The sequence below is a fragment of the Hevea brasiliensis genome, chromosome 9 (genome assembly GCF_030052815.1).
Source record: "Hevea brasiliensis isolate MT/VB/25A 57/8 chromosome 9, ASM3005281v1, whole genome shotgun sequence".
NCBI lineage: Eukaryota > Viridiplantae > Streptophyta > Magnoliopsida > Malpighiales > Euphorbiaceae > Hevea > Hevea brasiliensis.
Genome location: NC_079501.1, coordinates 27,580,680 through 27,603,019, shown reverse-complemented (window position 1 = coordinate 27,603,019; position 22,340 = coordinate 27,580,680). Strand labels below are relative to the sequence as shown.

At 35.1% G+C, this 22,340-nt stretch overlaps 1 pseudogene; it reads left to right on the top strand.

The window, feature by feature from the left end:
* Positions 1-12,294: 12,294 nt before the first annotated feature.
* Positions 12,295-22,281, top strand: LOC110644910 (copper chaperone for superoxide dismutase, chloroplastic/cytosolic-like; annotated as a pseudogene).
* Positions 22,282-22,340: the final 59 nt, after the last annotated feature.

The following is a 22,340-nucleotide window of genomic DNA, read 5'->3' as shown; positions in this document are numbered from 1 at the left end:
TAGTCTATGGAAGATTAAAATCAAATCTTCCTTGATCCTACAAGGTCTATTGAAGGCAATTGAGGATAACTTTCCAAAAGATATGAAAGAGGCGGAGAAGGTTGATATGAAGGAGAGAGCCTTGAGTGCGATTTTCATGAACGTAACTGATAATGTCCTATGCGAGATTACTGGTGAAAGCTCAGCATCTGCAGCATGGAAGAAATTAGAGAAGTTGTACTCTGTCAAATCGCTGACCAACCGCCTATATCTGAAGAAAAGGCTTTACAATCTGAGAATGAGTAAAGGTACACCCATTAAAGAACATCTGGATGAATTTAATTTAATCATTATGGATATGAAGAATATTGATATTGAGATTGATAGTCAGGAATGTGGCTCCAAGATCCTCAGCAGCTCACTTTGCTGCTCCTCTAGTCTCTATATCTACGACAGCAATAACAGCCATCGCTGAGTACCAATTTTTTTCTTTTTATTTTTGTCTTTTAATTATTAGGATTTATCCCCAAAATTTCAATTATTTAAATATTAGATTTATTACATCATGCTTATGTCATGCATGATGTAAATAAACCTTTTTCTTTTTCCTTTTTCTTTTGTATTTATTATTTTTCCACTAGTTCTTTAATTTAGTTCTTGATCCCAAAATTTTCTTTTCTCCAATTTTATTAGACAGTTAGGTCAGGAATCAGCTCTAGGGGTGAATTGACTAAATTGCCCCTCGCTGGTTCGACCTGGTTTGTAAGTAATTCAATATTTCTTCCGGAACCCTGACCTAATTATTTGACCTGCTTAACAATTCTTTTTCGTGATTTTCTCTTTTCCACTGTGTTCGCAATAGTTCTAAGGGTGTCACATTTTCCGATTCGAAATTTGAGTTTAAACTGACCTCGCAGTCATTTCCCGAGAAGGTCACCCATCGTTGTGACTCCCGGCTCATTTAACTTCTTATGTTCTGTTTTTCTTATTTATACTTAACTATTTGGTGATTACTAATTATTTGCGTTCAGGGCTTATTTAGGTATCTTAGATGTGGTTCTAATTCTCTTACTTGTTCGGACCGACACCGATCACCGGAACAGTAAAATGTATCAGGCTATACCATTAGGAGTGTTACAATTCTCTCTCCCCCCCCCCCCCCTAAAAATAAATTTTGTTTCGAAATTTTACCTGGTATCAGTTTCTAAACAGCTGTGGGTGCTGTCTCCTCATGTCCTCCTCTTGTTCCCAAGTAGCCTCCTGGCCCGAATGATGGTTCCACAGCACTTTCACTAATGGTATCTGCTTGTTCCGTAGCTGCTTCACCTCATAAGCCAGAATCTCTATGGGTTCTTCCTCATATGTGAGGTCTGGATTCACTTTAATTTCTTCCACTGGTAGTACATGAGATGGGTCAGATCTGTACCTCCTCAACATAGACACATGAAAGACGTTATGTATCTTCTCCAACTCTGGAGGTAGCGCCAAACGATATGCCAAAGAACCCACTCTCTCCAGAACCTCATATGGCCCAATGAAATAAGGACTCAGTTTCCCCTTTCTGTCGAATCTCATAATTCTCTTCTAAGGGAAAACCTTGAGGAATACTTTCTTACCCACTACATATTCAATATCCCTTCTCTTCAGATCAATATAGGACTTCTGACGGTCTGATACAGCTTTGAGTCAAGCCCTAACCAATCTAATTTTCTCTTCAGTTTGCTGAACAATTTCTGGCCCAATCAACTTTCTTTCGCCTACCTCATCCCAACACAACGGGGTTTTACATTTTCTGCCATACAAAGTTTCATATGGAGGCATCCCAATGCTTGATTGGTAGTTGTTGTTATAAGCAAACTCAATCAAAGGCAAGTGTATGTCCCAACTGCCCTCAAACTCAATCACACAAGCCCGTAGCATGTCCTCCAAGATCTAAATTACTCTCTCAAACTGGCCATCTATCTATGGGTGGAATGTCATGCTAAAGTTCAATCTAGTTCCTAGGGCTCTCTAAAGACTACCCCAGAATCTATAAGTGAATCTAGGATCTCTGTCTGATACGATGGATACTGGCACTCCATGCAGTCTTACTATCTCATCAATGTATAACTTGGCCAATCTTTCTAAACTGTAATCCATCCTGATAGGTAGAAAATGAGCAGACTTGGTCAGTCTGTCAACTATAACCCATACTGCATCATGACTCTTCTGTGTCCTCGGAAGTCCCATCACAAAATCCATAGTTATTCTCTCCCATTTCCATTCCGATACTAGTAGTGGATGTAACAACCTAGCTGGTACTTGATGCTCTACCTTCACTTGCTGACAAGTTAGGCATTTAGAAACAAATTTTGCCACATTTTTTTTCATACCCATCCACCAGTAATGCTCTTTCAGCCCTCTATACATTTTTGTGCCACCAGGGTGTATAGCAAAAGGAGACTCATGTGCTTCCTTCAAAATGATATGCCTCAAATCAACATCATTAGGAATGCATATTCTGCCCTGGTGAAGCAATAGACCGTCATCTCTTACTGAGAATTCTGGTTTCTTGCCCTGTCTAACTTCTTCTAACAGCTTCTAATACTTCTGATCATTCTGAGCAGTCATTCTAATCTGATCAATCAACTCTGGCTGTACATGCCATGCAACTGCTGTCTGCCCCTCATCATTAATCTCTAAGCTGGCATGCAATACTCTTAACTCATATACCATAGACAAATGAGAAACCCATAGACTTGCCATAGTCTTGCGACTTAAGGTGTCAGCCACCACATTAGCTTTCCCTGGCTGATAGTCTATCAAACAATCATAGTCTTTTATCAACTCTAACCATCTCCTCTGTCTCAAATTCAACTCCTTCTGAGTGTCCAGATACTTCAAACTCTTATGATCTGTGTAGATGTAGCACTTCTCCCCATACAAATAATGTCTTCAGATCTTAAGAGCAAACACAATAGCTGCTAGCTCCAAGTCATGTGTCGAATAATTCCTCTCATGTGGTTTTAGCTGGCGTGATGCATAGGCAATGACATTCCACTCTTGTATCAGTACACAGCCTAACCCATTGTGAGAAGCGTCACTGTCTTTACCCGGGATAGGTAAAGTAAGGACTGGAGCCTCAGTTAAACATCTCTTCAACTCATCAAAACTCTGTTGGTGTTTATCCGTCCATTGAAATTTCACATCTTTTCGAAGTAGCTTAGTCAATGGAGATGCCAACATGGAGAACTCTTTCACAAAATAGCGGTAGTATCCAACTAAACCCAGAAAACTGCAAATCTCCGTGATATTTCTGGGTGGTCTCTAATTAAGGATAGCTTCTATCTTACTTGGATCTACCTTGATGCTCTCTGCCAATACTATGTGCCCTAAGAAGGATATTTCCTTCAGCCAAAATTCACACTTCGACAATTTGGTGTATAGTTGTTTCTCCCTCAAAGTCTATAGTACAATCCGCAGATGTCTATCATGCTCTTCTGTACTCCTCGAATAGACCAATATATCAACTATGAATACCACAACAAACTGGTCGAGGTATGGTCTAAAGATAGTGTTCATCAGATCCATAAAAGCAGTCGGAGCATTAGTTAACCCGAATGGCATGACCAAGAATTCATAATGGCCATAGCGAGTTCTAAAGGCAGTTTTAGGAATACTCTGCTCTTGTACTTTCAGCTGATAATAATCTGATCTCAGGTCAATTTTGGAGAACACAGCTGCACCTCTCAACTGATCAAACAAGTCATCAATACGGGGTAATGGATATCTGTTCTTTATTGTCACCTTATTCAACTGTCGATAGTCAATGCATGACCGGAGAGTGCCATCTTTCTTCTTAACAAATAACACTGGCGCTCCCCAAGGTGACACACTAGGGCGGATAAAGCCCTTGCAACTGCACTTTCAACTCTTTCAATTCTACTGGTGCCATTATATATGGTGTTATGGAGATTGGGTCCACACCAGGCATAACATCAATCTCAAACTGCACCTCTCTTTCCGGAGGTAACCCTGGCAATTCATCAAGAAACACATCCAGAAAGTCACATACCGTAGGAATGTCCCTCAGTGCTGGACTCCCCACTTGGGTGTCTATCACATGTGCCAAGTATGCTTTACACCCCTTTCTGATCATCCTTGTGGCTAGTGCAGCCAAAATGATGTTTGATGGTAGTAACTGCCTCTTCCCATGTATTACCACATCACCGTACAGAGAGAGATCAAAAGTGACTGTCTTCAATCTACAGTCAATCATGGCGTAATGCCTGGCTAACCAATCTATGCTCAAGATGATATCATAATCTCTGAAGGGCATTTCAATCAAATCTAACAGAAAAGTGTGTCCTTGGATCACCAAAGGACAATCTCTATACATTCTATTGACCCAGACCTCTTGTCCTAACGGACTAGTTACTAGCACTTCAAAATCCATTTTGGCACACAGAACAGTAAGAGAACTAACTATGCTAGCACTAACATACAAGTGGGTAGAACCTGGATGAAACAGTACAAATATATCTTGATCAGAGATAGAGAATGTACCGGCTATAATATCAGAAGTCTCAGCCTCTTCCCGTTGTCTCATTGTGTAAACCCTGACTGGAGCACTCCCTTGTGGTGATTGGCTAACGATACCCTGACTGCCAGAAGCATTGCCTTTACCTTTACCTCTTCCTCTGCTAACCGGTTGTGAATCTCTAATAGCAGGACTCTGAATGGATCCTTCTGCAGTAGTAGGAGCTGGACCAAATCTAGGGGCACTAGTGCAGTCCTTAGCAAGATGGCCCTTGCCTCCACAGCTAAAGCAAGCTCTTGTTGCCCAATAACATTCTCCCCCATGAGTCTTGCCACAGGTCTCACAGGGGCAGGGAAGATATAAACCCCTGGTCAACTGTTGACCAGATCTATGGGGTTTCTGTCCAGAGAATCTGCCCCTTCCAAACCTCCCACCTCTACCTCTGCTTGGTCCCCCAAATTTCTTCCTTTTTTCTAGTATTGCCACTGGAACTTTGCTCAACTGATTTTTTACCTTTATTTTTCTCTGATTTTTCAGTCTTCTCAGATTTCTCTTTCACTGGTGTCGCTTCTAATTCAATTCTTTCTAACTCAAGTGTCTGAGAGATGAGCTCAGAGAAGTTATTGTGTCTGAATCCCACTACTTGCCTCCTTAGACTGGGCTTCAAATCAGTCTCAAATCTCTTGCACCTTTCTTTGCTGGTAGATAGGAGACTCCCAGCATAGTGGTTTAAGCGGGAGAACTCCCTCTTATACTCTGCCACTGATCTGTTGCCTTACTTTAAACTCAGAAATTCTTGCAATTTTTGATCCACATACATCTGGGACATATTTCTGTCTGAACTCTCTGATGAAGTCATCCCAGGTCAATACTAGTGGTTCTGCCAAGCTGTGGGGGGTGGTCTTCCACTAGTCATACGCATCCCATTACAGTAGCGATACCGAATACTCAAATTTCAGTTCATCGGGGCAGTGCAGTTTCTTAAACACTCGGTCCATCCTCTCTAGCCACTACTCTGCCTCTAAAGGGTCTACTGTACCCTTGAATTCTGTCGCCCCATATTTCAACAGCTTATCATACTGTCTGACTGGAGCCTGAGGTTGCACCACAGAAGTCTAGGGTGGACCTTGAGCAGGCATACCCCCAGCCATCTGTTGAAACATAGCAGCCATTTGCTGGGCGAATTGTGTAGGAAACTGCGGCATTTGTGGGGCTGGTGCCACTGACCCACTAACATTTTGCAGAGCTTGGGCTTCCCCTTGGGACTCAGCCTCTACCGATTGCTCAACAAAGCGATCCCCATCTTTCATTTCAAATTGTAGTTAAGATATCTCCTGAACAAATAACACAAGGAGATTCCCTCCGTTAGTTCATATTTATGATGTAATGCACTGTATGTAACAAATAAGGACATTGAGCAATTGTACTTAGCAAAGAAAAGACACAAATTCACAAGTTAAAACATACTTTAAAAATTCACTCTGATACCACTAAAACATGTCACACCTTATTCCTCTGTAAGGCATAACATGATCCCGTAGAATACCTAATGAACTACCGAACTTCACCTACCGATAACTCATTAAGTACCCTACAAGGGATTTTAAAAACCATTTTCTTACTTTTTGGAAGTGGTGAGCATTTTCTTACATTTAATAGAAGTTTAAAAACTAGTTCAAAATTTTTGTCCATTTTGTTTTTACGCAAATTTTTGGAAAAATTTCGACAGAGTGCAGTCTGTATTTTAATAAAACAGTTCTTCAAAATTCTGTAAAAACACTTCCAATATCTCATTTTATCAAATCAAACACTACCACAACAAAATCAACAACAAATTTTTCCCTACTCCAAAATTCAAAATAATTCTCATATCAATAGTCTTCAAAATATATCACTAAATAACTTCATTCATTTTTCATTAAAGTAAAATCAAAATTACATTCATCATCCAAAATATACATGAGAAAATCCAAACTAATATTATTACAAACTCTATACAACTGCTCATGACCAGTTTATACATGTACATATATTTACATACACCAAAATAAATATTACAATCAAGGTATAAAATATACCCGACAAAACTTTAGGAATGTGGCTCCAAGATCCTCAGCAGTTCACTCTGCTGCTCCTTAGTCTCTATATCAGCAACAGCAATAACAGCCATTGCTGAGTACTATGACTCAGTGGTGCACAACATACTAAAATAACAGTTTATACATAATTCAAATCACATTTATTCAAATATTGAACTGAACATGAAAAACATATACAAAACACAATTTTACAATTTTAGTCAAAATAGTCTCAAAACAGATTTCATAAAAACACACAGTTATATCATGCCATTCAGAATAATATTCATCTCAAAAGCTAGAGGCTTATGAGAAATCACAAGGCTAGCTAGCTCAAACTATGGGTACTCATTCAAATTTCTTCTTCTACTCGCGCACACCTCAACACTTCAGCCAGATAAGGAATCAAAATTCAAAACTATTTCCTCCTACTAGTCATGCTAATGAGGTATTCAAATATATGGTCATAACACTGTGGTTTCAAAACTGTCTTAGCAATTTACTAAGCATTTATTGTCATTTCAAACACATACAAGTAAACTTTCAACAATTTAAGTCAAAAGCATATTATTCCTTTCAATCACAATTTTCAATACAATTAAATCATAATTAATTTCACACAAATTGCAAAAGAAAATTTAAAGACAATTTTTATGTTGTGCACAAACCTTATGCGAGTCGCCTCTTGGCCTTGACTCGATGCCTCGGATTCTTTCCCGGTATTCTTTTCCACTGAAACACACAGTTTTACAGTGTTTCAGTATCATAATTTGTCATAAGTCTAAAAATAAATTCAAATCTATTTATATCTAACTTTAATATGCTTAACATGACCTTCTTTAAAATTTGTATTTCGGGGTTACTATTCACAATACTATTCAAGTCAATTTGTTGACTTTCTAATGCTTAATAGGTATAGAAATTCTAATTTCACCCACATACCACATTTTGGTTACCTAATTTATTGGTTTTGGTTGTTTTATCAAACTTTAAGTTTCTTAGGTGAAACTTTCAAAGTTTCAGATTTGGTGCCCTATTTAACACTGTTCCATTGGTCAAGTTGCTATGGTAATTTAGCTAAGTTTTCTTCATAGAAGTTGTTCCTTATTGTCTTAACTTTATTTTCCTTTTTGAATCACTCCATTTGGAGTTTTGTAGCCTTAGTTATGGCCATTTGAACATGTCTGGCCAGATTTGGTGTTACCCAGAATTCTGAGCATTTACTGGATAATGACAGTTTTTATACATTGATTGCAGGTGAGTTTTTGGACAGGTTATGATCACAATTTGGGTTTGTTTTCTTCATGAAAGTTGTAGGGCTATGTCTCAGATTTCTATCGGTATAAAATTCAGGTAATTTGAATATTTTTAGACCAAGTTATGGTCATTTACGTAACCACTGTTCATTTGGTCATTTTTGTATAGGGCAGTGTGCCCAATTCCAGATTTGGCCTAATTGTTCACTAAGTTATAGTCACTTTCTGGGCATAATTCCTAAATAAAAAATGTGTCATTTTGTGTCTAGTTTCATTCCCAATTGGCCTCACACCAATTGGTTGGTAATTTTTCAGTTTTGGTCCTTAAAAGGGACCTAGGTCAAGCAGCCTACATGATTGACCCTGACTAATCCGAATTAGAACTTGGTTCCAACAATTCATACACACCACAAATAGTCACAATTGATCATTTCTCAACTCAAATAAGGTCAACTATATCAATTGACCAATTCTCAACTTTTTCTCCAATTTTTCACAAGCTCAAAACCCTAAATTACATAAAGTTCAATCTAATGCATTTCAAAAAGTACATTCATGATCTATACACCTCATTCACCTCAAATAACCATTCATTTCAAGCCCTAACCCTAGCTGGCTGAAATTTCTATTTTGTCCCTCAACAATTATTTTTATTTGATTTTACACAATTTCTAAGTTAATTAAACTAGAACATAATCATTTAACTACAAATTTTCAAGTTTAGATTACTAACCTTGTTTAGACAAAATTTCTTCTTCTCAAATCTTTGATTCATTTCTTCTTTTTGCTCCTAAGTTGCTTAGCAAGGTCCAAAGACAAGATTTAATGGAGCAATTTATGGAATTAGGTGCTTGGATTTAGGCTTTCTCAAGCTCAAAGTGGGCTTCAATGAAGTTTTTGAGAGAGAGAAGTGAGAGAGGTGGGACGGCTCACATATGAGGAAGAAGAAATCAATTTTTTTTCTTTTTATTTTGTCTTTTAATTATTAGGATTTATCCCCAAAATTTTAATTATTTAAATATTAGATTTATTGCATCATGCTTATGTCATGCATGATGTAAATAAACCTTTTTCTTTTTCCTTTTTCTTTTGTATTTATTATTTTTCCACTAGTTCTTTAATTTAATTCTTGATCCCAAAATTTTCTTTTCTCCAATTTTATTGGACAGTTAGGTCAGGAGTCAGCTCTAGGGATGAATTGACCAAATTACCTCTCGCTGGTTCGATCCAGTTTGCAAGTAATTCAATATTTCTTCTGGATCCCTGACCTAATTATTTGACCTGTTTAACAATTCTTTTTTGTGATTTCTCTTTTCCACTGTATTCACAATAGTCTTAAAGACCGCGGCGTCACATTTTCTAGTTTGAAATTTGAGTTTAAACTGACCTCGCAGTCATTTCCCGGGAAGGTCACCCATCGCTCTTGTGTTCTGTTTTTCTTATTTATACTTAACTATTTGGCTATTACTAATTTTTTACGTTCAGGACTTATCTAGGTGTCTTAGATATGGTTCTAATTCTCTTACTTGTCCGAACCGACACTGGTCACCGGAACAGTAAAATATACCATGCTAGACCAATAGGGGTGTTACATATATGGCCTTACCAGAAACAGTAAAGGAAGCTTTATGGTTACAAGATTTGATGGGTGATCTTGGGTTGATACAGAATAAGCCAATAGTATTTTGTGACAGCCAGAGTGCAATACATTTCACAAAGAATCAAATGTACCATGAGCAAACTAAGCACATTATTATTAGATATCACTTCATTTGAGACATTATATCTCAGGAGACTGTAGTTATGCAGAAAGTCTCTACACATAATAATCCAACAGATATGATGACCAAGGAAGTCCCAGTCAGCAAGTTTAGGCATTGCCTAGACTTGGTTATTGTTTGTAGTGCTCAGTAATGCCCTTGCGAGTGCATATGGTAAGACAGAGTGTTTGCAGTTATTTTGTTTATGATTGAGGAAATTCAAGCCAAGTAGAAGATTTGTTATTTTTTTATGTGGCTTGAATTTTAGATATATCTTCATGGATCCGAATTGTGATCCGACCCGAAAGTTTCACGCTGTGACCCGATTGGGATAAAAAGTGAGATCTGTGATGATAGCGAAAGGCAAGGGTCGATAGGCCCGAGCCTGAAGCCCACCACCAATATCTTTATATAGACCAGTATAAATATTGTAATATACTACCATTTGTGGCAGAGTTGTGAGATATTCAAAAAACATATTGGGGTTAGGGCTTGAGAGTTCTGAATGATTATATCTTGCTCTTTTCATCATAGTGGAGCTTTTTTCTCTTATCTTGTCCGTGGACGTAAACTTACGATTGAATCATGTTGAATCATATTAAATCATGTGTTATTCTTTTTCTCTTTTCTATACTGTATGATTATGCAATTTACGTGTGTTCCTTAGATTTGCGTGCTTGTTATAACAGTATAATTAAGAACATATCCCATATGGATTTTCTTTCTTAGATTGACATTTAAAAAATTTAGCCAGCTGTTCTTCATATTTTATAAGTATTTGTAACCTCTGATTTAACAGAGGATGGCTTGGTTTTTAACTGATATTTGTTTTAAGCTCAAAAAAATCTAGCCAAAACTCTCTCATTCACTGCCAAGTGCCCGTGTCTCCATGTGTGGAAAGGCAGTTAGGCTTTAGGAATCAGTATATGCTACGGATCTAAAATCTGTTAATGGCTCAAAGTAATTTTGGAAATGTCCCAAACTGCATATGCCATATTAACAAGCTCAAATAGAAGGAGGGTTTCTCACCCACTAACACTTCTGAGGCATCCATACTCTCAATGTAAGGTTTAGAGCCTTAGCCCACAAGGGCATCCCTCCCCTAACTTGATTTATGATTTTTTTTTATTACTTATATAAATTAGAGCCTTAGCCCACAAGGGCATCCCTCCCCTAACTTGATTTATGATTTTTTTTTATTACTTATATAAGTTATTTTTTTATCAATAAATTTTAATTTAATTCAATAACATTAGAGTCTTAATTTCAATCAAAATCAATTATACCAAAAAATATTACTCTAATTTTTTTTTTTCAAAAAAAAAAAGTTACCAAAATTTGATATTTTTATTAAAAATAATTATTTATTCAATAGTCCTTCAAAATATTTCTGGTTTAATCTGTTAATTTATTTTTATTTTAACATATTTATTTACTATTATAATTATTTATTAATCAATTTACGAATTTTAATATATGGAGATGAATTTTTTCAATCTTAAATATACCTTATTTTAATTTTCAAAAAATATACATTATTTTATAATATATTCAATAATATCATTCATAAAATGCTCTCAGAGAAATTAAATTTTTATTTTTTAAATTTAATGGAGCCACAATAATAATTTAAGTATTATATATTAGAAGGTAGTTATCTCCTTTTATCATTATAAATAATTGAATAATCTTAAAATAGATAATTTGTGTATTACAAATCATGATCTTTCCGTGGATCTTTTGGACACTAGATATGCTTCTTTTAGTTAGACTGAGGGTAACCTGAAAATAAAAAACCAGATGAATGTCGGTGGCTAGTTATCAGTGATTCCGACGCTCAAGTCAGTCATCCCAATAAAAGAAGTATTGAACAATGCTATGAGGAGAATTTGTAACGTATCTTGTTCTGGATCTTTGCTTTGTGTTGTATAAAAAATGTAATGGTAATTATATAAAATTTCGGTTAGATCTTCATGAATTCTCTATTTAAGTTATAACGGCCGCGTCTTGAAAATATACTATAAATTAGGCGTGATTAGTAGTGTGATCTGTAGCTAATCCAAGCTCTACGAGGTGCCAATCTCTCTATTCATTCGATTTTTAAAAAATAAATATTTTAGACAGCTTTAAAGATCGCCTTTGAACTCAAATCCATTAAATGTTCGGATCATAGTTCGGATGCATAGGTCCCATCCAGATCCATTTTGAGGTCTTCTATATCACTATCCTAATTAAATTTTCATTAATAAAAAAAATAAATAAGCTCTCAGCTCTAATTAACCGGACTGGGCTTTTCAATTGGAGCCATCTTTCTACGATGCATTGGCATTTTGATGTATCAACTTGCTAATATTATAACAGTGGTAATTCCCCAGGTCCATCCTGGCAGTTGTTGACCTTGACTTCACTAAAATAAAAAAGAAATTGAAAAAATATTATCTATATATTATTTTTTGTATTTTTAAAAATTGTTTATTCAGCTTTTAATATTTAAATAAATTTATAGATTAATTCTTTAATCCAATTTTTCGTCCTATTATCATTTTATTTTAACAATATTCTAGATAAATTTTATATTTGAATTAAAAAAAATTAATCTATTTTAAAAAATATGAACTATCATGAAATTTCACTAAATCTGACACGCTAAATTATAATCTACCTTAACGCACGTAAGAAAAACAGAACTAGAAAGACAACATAAGGCAGCCTACAACACAATAAAATGGCATTTCTAAGGGCTAAGGGCAGTGACAACAGCTACAAAACGACTGGCATAGCAGCCTCTGTTTTACCAGCGCCCTTTGCTGTCTCTTCCTCTCAATCTTCTTATACCAATCCCAAACCCCATAACCTCTCTTTTCTCTCAATCTCCTCTTCGTCCCTTCACCCACCAACTCGCTTTCGCCTAGTCAAAAGCTTGGCTCAGCCTCCTTCTGCTGTTGGCATGGACGCACCCGCATTTGATCGCAAACACACCTCTCAGGTTTCCGATTTAATATCTTCCCATTTCTTTTTATGTCAAAATTTTTTTTTACTGAGCTCTAAATTACGAATCTTGTTCATTTTGTTTTGCAGGAAGAAGCAGTCTTGCCCGAGCTACTTGTACGTTAAATTTGTTAAATAGAAAACAGAGCAAAACAGAGATATAAACAGAGGAAGTCAAAAAGACATCTTTATTCAGCAGCTCATCACTTGCTTAAATAGCAAGATTACAATAGGAAATAGGACTAAGAATTGCAAAATATCTGCTAAAAAATCTGCAACTACCCAAAGACTATAACAAACTAATAATACTTGGTCAAACAAAACATGATTAATTTATTCAACATTCCCTCTCTTAAACTGATGTCAGTTTAACAAAGGAACACCCTCTCTCAAACTGAACAAACTCCAAGTAGTCTTCTAAGCTTCTCAAAAATTGGAAATCTAAGGGCTTTTGTAAATATGTCAGCTAACTGATCTTCACTTCTACAATAGACCATCTGAATTACTCCTTCACTGCTGAGATCTCTTAAGAAATGAAATTTCACATCAATATGCTTGCTTCTCCCATGTAAAACGGGATTTTTAGACAATTTTATGGCAGAACTATTGTCACAATAAATTATAGTTCCTTCTTCTTGTTTAAATTTCAGCTCAACAAGAATATTTCTCAACCAAATTGCTTGTGAAGCACAAGCAGTAGCAGTCACAAATTCCGCTTCGGTTGTAGATAATGTGACAATTTGTTGCTTCTTTGTCGACCATGAGACTGCACCTGAACTCAACATAAAAACATAACCCGAAGTACTCTTCCGGTCATCCAAATCTCCAGCATTATCACTGTCAGTGAATCCAACCAATTCTGATTTTTCACCTTTTTTGTAAAACACCCCAAAATTAATTGTACCTTTTAAGTAGCATAAAATCCTCTTCGCAGCTAAAAGATGTAATTCAATGGGGTTCTCCATGTATCTGCTGATAACACTCACAGCATGCATGATGTACGGCCTTGTTACTGTCAAATACATCAAACTTCCAACAATTTGTTTGAAAAGAGTGCTGTCAATCTTCTTGTTATCTTGATCTTTTGTGAGCTTCAACCCAACATCTGATGGTGTAGTAACAGAATTGCAATTGCTCATTTGAAATCTATCTAATATCTCCTGAACATATTTCTTTTGAGAGATAAATATTCCATCAGCAGATTGCACTACTTCTATGCCAAGAAAATAATGCAGCCTTCCAAGATCAGACATGTCAAACTCAAGCATCATGGATCTTTTAAAATTCTCAAACATAACTCCATCATTTCCAGTATATATTAAATCATCTACATATAAGCATACAAATAACATTTTCCCTCCATCTCCACACTTTATGTAAAGAGTATGCTCATATGGGCATTTTCGAAAACCTTCCCTTTGAAAATAGGCATCTATACGACTATACCAAGCTCTAGGTGCTTGCTTAAGTCCATATAGAGCCTTTTTTAATCTGTAAACTTTATGTTCTTCACCAACTTTAATGTAACCGGGAGGTTGTTCGATAAATACCTGTTCTTGTAAGTTTCCATGTAGAAAGGCTGACTTTACATCTAACTGGAAAATGGGCCATGAATTTTGAGCAGCCATTGCAATCACCAATCTGATTGTATCAAGTCTTGCTACAGGAGCAAAGACTTCTTTATAATCCACGCCAAATTCTTGCTTGTAGCCTTTCGCCACGAGCCGCGCCTTGTATTTATCAACTTCTCCGTTCTCCTTCAATTTGGTTTTATAAACCCATTTGACACCAATTTTTTTGTGTCCAGTTGGAAGATCAGAAATCTCCCATGTATCATTTTTTTCAATTGCTGTAATTTCTTGATCCATTGCCTCTCGCCATTTTTCATCTTTGACAGCACTTTCAAAATTTGTTGGATCACAATCTGAGAACAGAGCAAGATAGGTGAGAGGATCTTCAGAAATATCAATTCCTGTTACCTCATAGTCTGACATCCAAGCTGGCCTTTTCCGAATACGTTGAGCACGTGAATTTGTTGGAGTTTCAGTTTCTGCCTCCATAATTGGTGCAAGATTAGAATTCGGAACATCGTCAACGTCATTTTGGGAATTTCCAGAGACAGCAGTAGGAACTTCTTCTTCATTTTCTCCATCAAAATTGGTTGGAATTTTGACTGAAGTAACAATTTCGTCCCATGACCAGAAATTCTTCTCATCAAAAACTACATCCCTGCTAATGATAATTTTCTTAGTGTTAGGATTGTAAAGTTTATAAGCTTTTGATTGATCACTAACACCAAGAAAAATGCATTTCTCCCCTTTGTCATCTAGTTTCTTTCTCTTCTGATCAGGAACATGTGCATATGCAATGCACCCAAAAATTTTAAAATGATCTACTGCTGGTCTTTGTCCACTCCAAGCCTCTTCCGGAGTCATGTTTTTAACAGCAAACGTGGGACTTCTGTTCAGAATGTGAATGCTCCAATTGACAGCTTCAGGCCAGAAATTCTTGGGGACGCTACTACTCTTTAGAAGACTTCGCACCATGTTCATAATAGTGCGGTTTTTCCTTTCACAAACTCCGTTTTGTTGAGGTGAATAGGCTGCTGTTAGTTGTCTTTTTATTCCATGAACCTCACAAAAATTTTCAAATTCATGTGAGTTATATTCACCCCCACGGTCTGTTCGAAGAACTTTAATTGGACTTCCAACCTCCTTCTCAACAAGAATTTTAAAGCTTTTAAAAGCTTCAAAAGCTTCAGATTTTTCCTGCAAAAAATACACCCAAATTTTCCGTGTATTATCGTCGATGAAGGTAATTACATAACATTTACCTCCATTAGAACATGGTGTTATTGGGCCGCAAATGTCAAAATGAACAAGTTCCAGAGCAGCCTTTGCTCTCTTTGATTTTCCTTGTGGAAATGAATTACGATGTTGTTTGCTCACGACACAATCTTCACAAATTTGAGAAGGTGGTGTAATTTGAGGAAGGCCAATTACCATGTTCTTTTGCTGCAGGGTTTTTAATCCACCAAAATTTAGATGTCCATAACGAAAGTGCCATAACCAGGCTTCATCTCCTTCTTTCACCAAGAAGCATGAATTATCAACATGATTTAAATGAAGAGGAAACATTCTATTCGTTGTCATTTTGACCTGAGCAATTAAGCCCAAATTATCATCCAGAAGCCGGAATATGCCATCCTTAATTTGAATTTCATACCCCTTTTCTTGCAATTGACCAACGCTGAGAAGATTGGTCTTTAAATCTGGAACATAAAAGACATCAGAAATTTTGTGAGTAACATTCCTTGTGGTTTGAATAGTTACTTGTCCCTTTCCCATGATTGAGACTCTAGAATTATTTCCAAATTTCACAGAATCTTGGTATGATTCATCCAAGAAAGAGAAAACAGACTTGTTACCACTCATATGATTGCTAGCTGCAGTATCAAGATACCAAATATTTTGTTTAGTATCCTCCTCTGTCTGATTTAATGCTTGGTATGCCATTAGAAGAGTGATTTCAGAATCCTCTTCCTTTTCTGCAAAATTTGACTGCCGTCCACCATCTCTATTCAAATTAGTTCGACATTCAGATTGATAATGGCCATACCTGTGACATCTATAGCATTCAACTTTAGATTTGTCAACATACTTTGCCTTTGAGTGGTCATCATCTTTTCCTCTTTCTTGAACAAAATTATCTGAGTTCCTCCCTCCACCATAATTGTTGTTGTTTCTGCCTCTTCCTCTGGTTCTTCCTCGGCCTCTACCTCTTCCGCGACCACCTCTTGATGCTGAAGAGTGATTACTGGAAGAAGTTTGTAAAGCTTGCTCCTCAGTGTGTTGACGATTCATTTTCTGCTCATGAACCAGCAATGAACTTTGCAATTCATCAATGGAAAGTTCACTGGTATCTTTGGATTCCTCAATTGAACAAACAACATAGTTGAATTTTGAAGTCATAGTGCGTAGAATTTTCTCAACAATGGTGACATCTTCCATCTTTTCACCATGTATACGCATCTTGTTTGCTATTGCCATAGTCCGTGAGAAATAATCTGAAACAGATTCTCCTGTCATCATTTTTAATGTTTCAAAATCGGCACGAAGCGCTTGTAGCTGTGCTTTCTTTGCCTTTGAAGTCCCTTGATACTTCTTTTTCATGGAATCCCAAATTTGCTTGGAAGTGTCTTTACTAAGAATGGTTTCCAAGATTGACCGATCAATCGCTTGGAAGAGATAATTTTTGGCCTTGAGATCTTTCAACTTTAGTGCCTCATGCTCTGCCTTTTGAGCATCTGATAGCACAACATCTGCTGCCGGGTCTGCTAACCCAGACTCAACAACTGTCCAATATTCTTTGGACCGCAAGAAATTTTCCATAAGCATGCTCCAGTGGTCATAGTGACCATCAAAGCGAGGAATGGCTGGTTGAACAAAATTTTCTGCTGCCATTTGCTACAGCAAACTCTCAAATTCTCTCCCTTACGTGTTTCGCTCAAACCTCACGTGTTTAACTCTCAAGACCAGGCTCTGATACCACTGTTAAATAAAAAACAGAGCAAAACAGAGATATAAACAGAGGAAGTCAAAAAGACATCTTTATTCAGCAGCTCATCACTTGCTTAAATAGCAAGATTACAACGGGAAATAGGACTAACAGAATTGCAAAATATCTGCTAAAAAATCTGCAACTACCCAAAGACTAGAACAAACTAATAATACTTGGTCAAACAAAACATGATTAATTTATTCAACAAAATTCTACGTTTCACTCCCTCTATCAGCTTTAATTTGTATCCTATTTAAGCTGATTTGGATCTTATTGATAATTATCATGTGATTCTGTTGATATCTGTGAAATTTTCGGTCTTGATTTGATAACAGACAGAATTCATGGTGGATATGAAGTGTGAAGGTTGTGTTAATGCAGTCGAGAATAAGTTGCAGACCGTTAATGGTATGTTATTTTTTGCAAAAACAATCATGATTGTATAAGCATAGGTTAATATTTTACTTTTTAAATTCTTTAATTGTCGTAAGTGAAATTTTCCATTTTGCGGAGAATTCCAGGAGTGAAAATGGTAGAGATGGACTTGGGCAGTCAAGTGGTAAGAGTTCTTGGTTCTTCACCAGTGAAGACGATGACCGAAGCTTTGGAGCAGACAGGTCGAAATGCCAGGTTGATTGGGCAAGGTGTTCCTGAAGGTTGGTCAACTGAATTTATGTAGGTTCTTTTACGATGCTTTAATAATTCTAGCTTCTGGATGTTCTTATCTGCCAAGGTGTTTCTGTTTACAAATGAGTTTGCTGGACATAATTTCTAGTTTCTACCCTTCTTTTGCTTTATTAATCGTGTGCCTGCTCTGGAGCAAACTTAAAATTAAATATTGTGATAGAAGTGTAATTTTCTTACGGTTTGCAACACTCTAATTCCTGAAATCTTCCTATAAAACATGATGAAACCAAAGTTCAATATACAAGCTCCTTTATTAGTTGTACCATACTTCATGCTTCTTTTCACAAGATGTTGGACAAAAATTCATTTATTGAGACTCACAAATACCTTAGAAGTTCATTTGCCAACACATTCTCTTTCTAGCTTTTTCTGAAAACAACCTTTCATATCTCATAAAATGAAATCTATAGAAAGAACCTGCAATTTGAAGGATCATAACTTTTATCCTCATTGAACACGCAAACTTCCTGGATCCATTTCTTGCAAAAGGAATATTGTTTAATTAGTAATTTCACTGTTATTCTCTTGTTTTTCAGCATTGGTTACTTCTCTATGTAAAAAGAATCACTCAACCTAAAGCTTAAGCTTGTGAGGGCTCAAAAATAGGTTTTTATATCTCTAAAACACCTATTCATACAAAGCCCACAGAGAAATTCAAACTATGATCATTTTGAGTTCAAGCTTTAACTAAAAGAAAGTCTTAACATGCTTAAAGCCTTTCAAAAAGTAAACAAGTGCGAAAGAACTATCTACTGGATTCATAAACAATTGGCTATTAACATTTTGTTTGTTTATGTGTAATGGCTTTTGGTTGTCATATGCTTTTGCTGTTCTTGTCCGCAAGTTTTTTTAGTTCTCTATACCTCCTCTAAAGAGCAAATGCATCATAGTAGGCCAAATTCTATATATTGTCAAAAAGTAATTACGATTTCTGAAGTAATTTACTTTGCTTTTGTTTCTCAGACTTTTTAGTGTCTGCTGCTGTTGCTGAATTCAAGAGTCCAGAAATTTTTGGTGTGGTTCGCTTTGCTCAATTGAATATGGAGTTGTCAAGGATTGAAGCCAACTTTAGTGGATTGTCACGTGGGAAACACAGTTGGACTGTTAATGAATATGTTGATCTGACAAGAGATGCAGCAAGCATTGGGAAGGTGTATAATCCTGCTGCACGAGGATCTGAAAAAGAGATTTGCATCTTCATATGTCATGGTTTTATCTTCTGAAACAAATTACCAAGTAAAACTAACAAGTGATAACATAAAAAAGATAAAATGAATGTGATGCTATATGCAAGTATACGATCGTATCAAGTAATTACGATTTGAATATCAAATTATGAATGAAGCGATTGAATTAATGTTTTATGAATAATTTGTAAATGTAAATAAGTAAAATAAAATTAATAAATTTAATTAAAATAAGTAAAAAGTAAATAAATAAATTTTAAATCTAAATATAATTAAATTAAATTAATAATGAATAATTTAAATTAAAATTTAATTATGATAAAAATAATTTTAGAGTTTAGAGTTTATGTATAAATTAATTGAATTTTGTCTTGATTATTTTAATTTTTTTAAAAAAATAGAATTTGAAGGTGGTTAATTTTAAATTTTTTTAATATTTTATTCAAGCAAATTAAAGTGAATTTTAAGAAAATTAAATTTATTTTCATACGATATTTGATTAACTTAAAATCTATTAAGTTTTATAATTAATCAATATATTCTCTTAAAATCTTAGTTTATTTTTAAATCTAGGTGATTTTAAGTTTTAATCCTTGATTATCTATCAATGATCTTCATCTTTTGATTATTCAAATAAAGATTAGCACAATACACAATGGGTACCAACATTAGGCAAGTAAATTAAGCACACAAATAAAGAATCAAAATTCATATTTATATAAAATATGAAAATAATCAGTCCAAATTCATAAATTAATCTAAAATATATTTTCTAACTCTGAAATTCAAATATTCTACTTACTCATATTAGTATTTTCAAGAGAAATTGATGGAAAAAAGAAAAAAAACATGATAAGGAGACTAAAAATAGAAAAACCCAAAATCCAAAATTCTGAGTCTTGGAACTTCCAAAAATAGCTATAGCAGCTCCTTTTTTTTAGAATTGATGGCGTCCTCATCTTTTCTATTTTTGTAATTTTTCTTTCCTTTCTTTCTTATTGTTACTTCTTATGGCAAAAACTAGAAAATGATACTTTTATATGATTCTAAAAGTTGCCCTATAAATGGATAAGAGCAAAGGAGCGAATAAAAAATGAAGTGTAAAAATATTCAGGTTAGCAAAGCTGTTCACGTAAATTAAGCACTTCAATTAAAGATTAACACAATACCCAATGGGTACCAACATTAGGCAAATAAATTAAGCACAAAATAAAAGAATCAAAACTTATATTTTTATAAAATATAAAAATAACCAGTCCAAATTCACAAATTAATCTAAAATATATTTTCCAACTCTAAAATCCAAAGAATCTACTCACTCATATTGGTATTTACAAGAGAAATTGGTGGGGAAAAAAACATGATAAGGGGACTAAAAATAGAAAAACACAAATAGAAAAACCCAAAACATCGAGTCCTGGATCTTCCAGAAATGGATACAGCAGCTCATTTTCTTCAGAATTTATGACGTCCTCCTCCCTTCTATTTTTGTAATTTTTCTTTCCTTTCTTTCTTATTGTTACTTCTTGTGGCAAAAACTAGAAAATGATGCTTTTATATGGTTTTAAAAGTTGCCTTAAAAATATATAAGAGCCAAGGAGTGGATAGAAAATGAAGTATAAAAATATCCAGCTCAGCAAAACTGTTCACATTCCGGATAGTCTGCTTAAGATACTGCTTACCCTAAGCAACATATTCAGTCATTTTCGGCCTCTGCATGCACTGTCTGCTTAAAGTTACGCAGACCCTCAGTAAATCTCGGTAGGTTTGGGATAAAATGAGTTTTTCTACTCATGTTTGATTTCCAGCTTGACCTAAGTTACACCTTAAGCACTACTGGTTACCCTAAGCAAGATCTCAAATAGGGCTCTAAGAAAATCTCGACAAGTTTGTGGATGAAAAATTGAATATGTAAGATTTAAGCTGTGCTTGACTCGTGGCTTGCCCTAGGTTTAAAGTTAGGCAATATGGCATACCCTAAGCAACATCATAAGCAAAATCTCAAGTAAATTTTGGCTACATAATCTTCAAAGTCTTGATTTCTTCAACTTTTTTTATGCTTAAAAGATTCCAAATTTCTTTAAATTACTTCCTAATGCACCTTTTAACTTTCAATTTGCCACAAAAATCTATTAAAAATAACAAAATTATAAAAATCAAATATAAAATAACTAAAGTTAACAAATAAATTAAAATAAAATTAAAAATATAAAATATACTAAAATATAAAGATAAAGTGAATGTAAAACTACTCTAAAATATTTATATGAAATGAGCGCAAAGCATTCTCTAACTATGTTCCTTTATTTATCAGCCACTTGGCGACCTGGGAACATTAGAGGTTACCAGAAAGGAGAAGCCTTCTTCGCCAGCGTGAAACAGAAGCGAATAGTTGTTGATCTTATTGGGAGATCAGTGGTAGTATATGGAACAGAAGATAAATCAGATGGAGGTCTCACGGCAGCAGTAATTGCTAGAAGTGCTGGAGTTGGCGAGAACTACAAAAAGATATGCACATGTGATGGAACCATCATATGGGAATCAAGTAATAAAGATTTTGTCACCTGCAAGGTTTGATAATGATAATTCCAGTAAACTGACGCATACCGGACCACATCACCCAATGAAGGTTTCCTTGTTTTACGTGTATTATCATCTATTGGCAAGTTGAAATATAAGCAACAACTATGGTTTTTTATGCAATAAAAATAATGAAAAGTGCAGGCCACTCGTTTGATTGCAATTGGTTGTGTTTATTCATGAATTCCTTGAGTAATGGTTGTTCAAAATTAATTATATTTAAGTTACATTTAATATATTTTTATTATAAAAAATTTGAAAATATTTTTAGTGTTTTTTCAAATTGCATCTCAAAGTGATATTTCAAAAAAACAAGTAATTTCCTTATTAAATCTGCAAATTGGCAGTGGAATATATTTAGAATTTAGACAAATGTATAACATATCTTATACCCCAAATAACTTTTAAGCAAGTGTATACATGAACCCTTTAACTTTGCCTATCAATGCGAGACACATTACATTTATTATTTATAATTAAATGCTAAATTTAATCAAAGATAAAAAAAAATTAAAAATGATTAAATGATAAGTTAATCCTAGTAACTAAATTCCTGTTTAATATGGGAAACAACCCTTAACCAACTAAGACTTCATTTGAAATTGTGATCGGAAGGAAATTTTTTTTTTTTTTTAAATCAACTTAAAACTATTTTTTGAAAATACGTATGAGCTCTCGCAATGCACAAAAGAGAATTTCCTTCTACATTCTAGCTCAAAGTAAAGACCTCTTTGTAGATGCTTCTA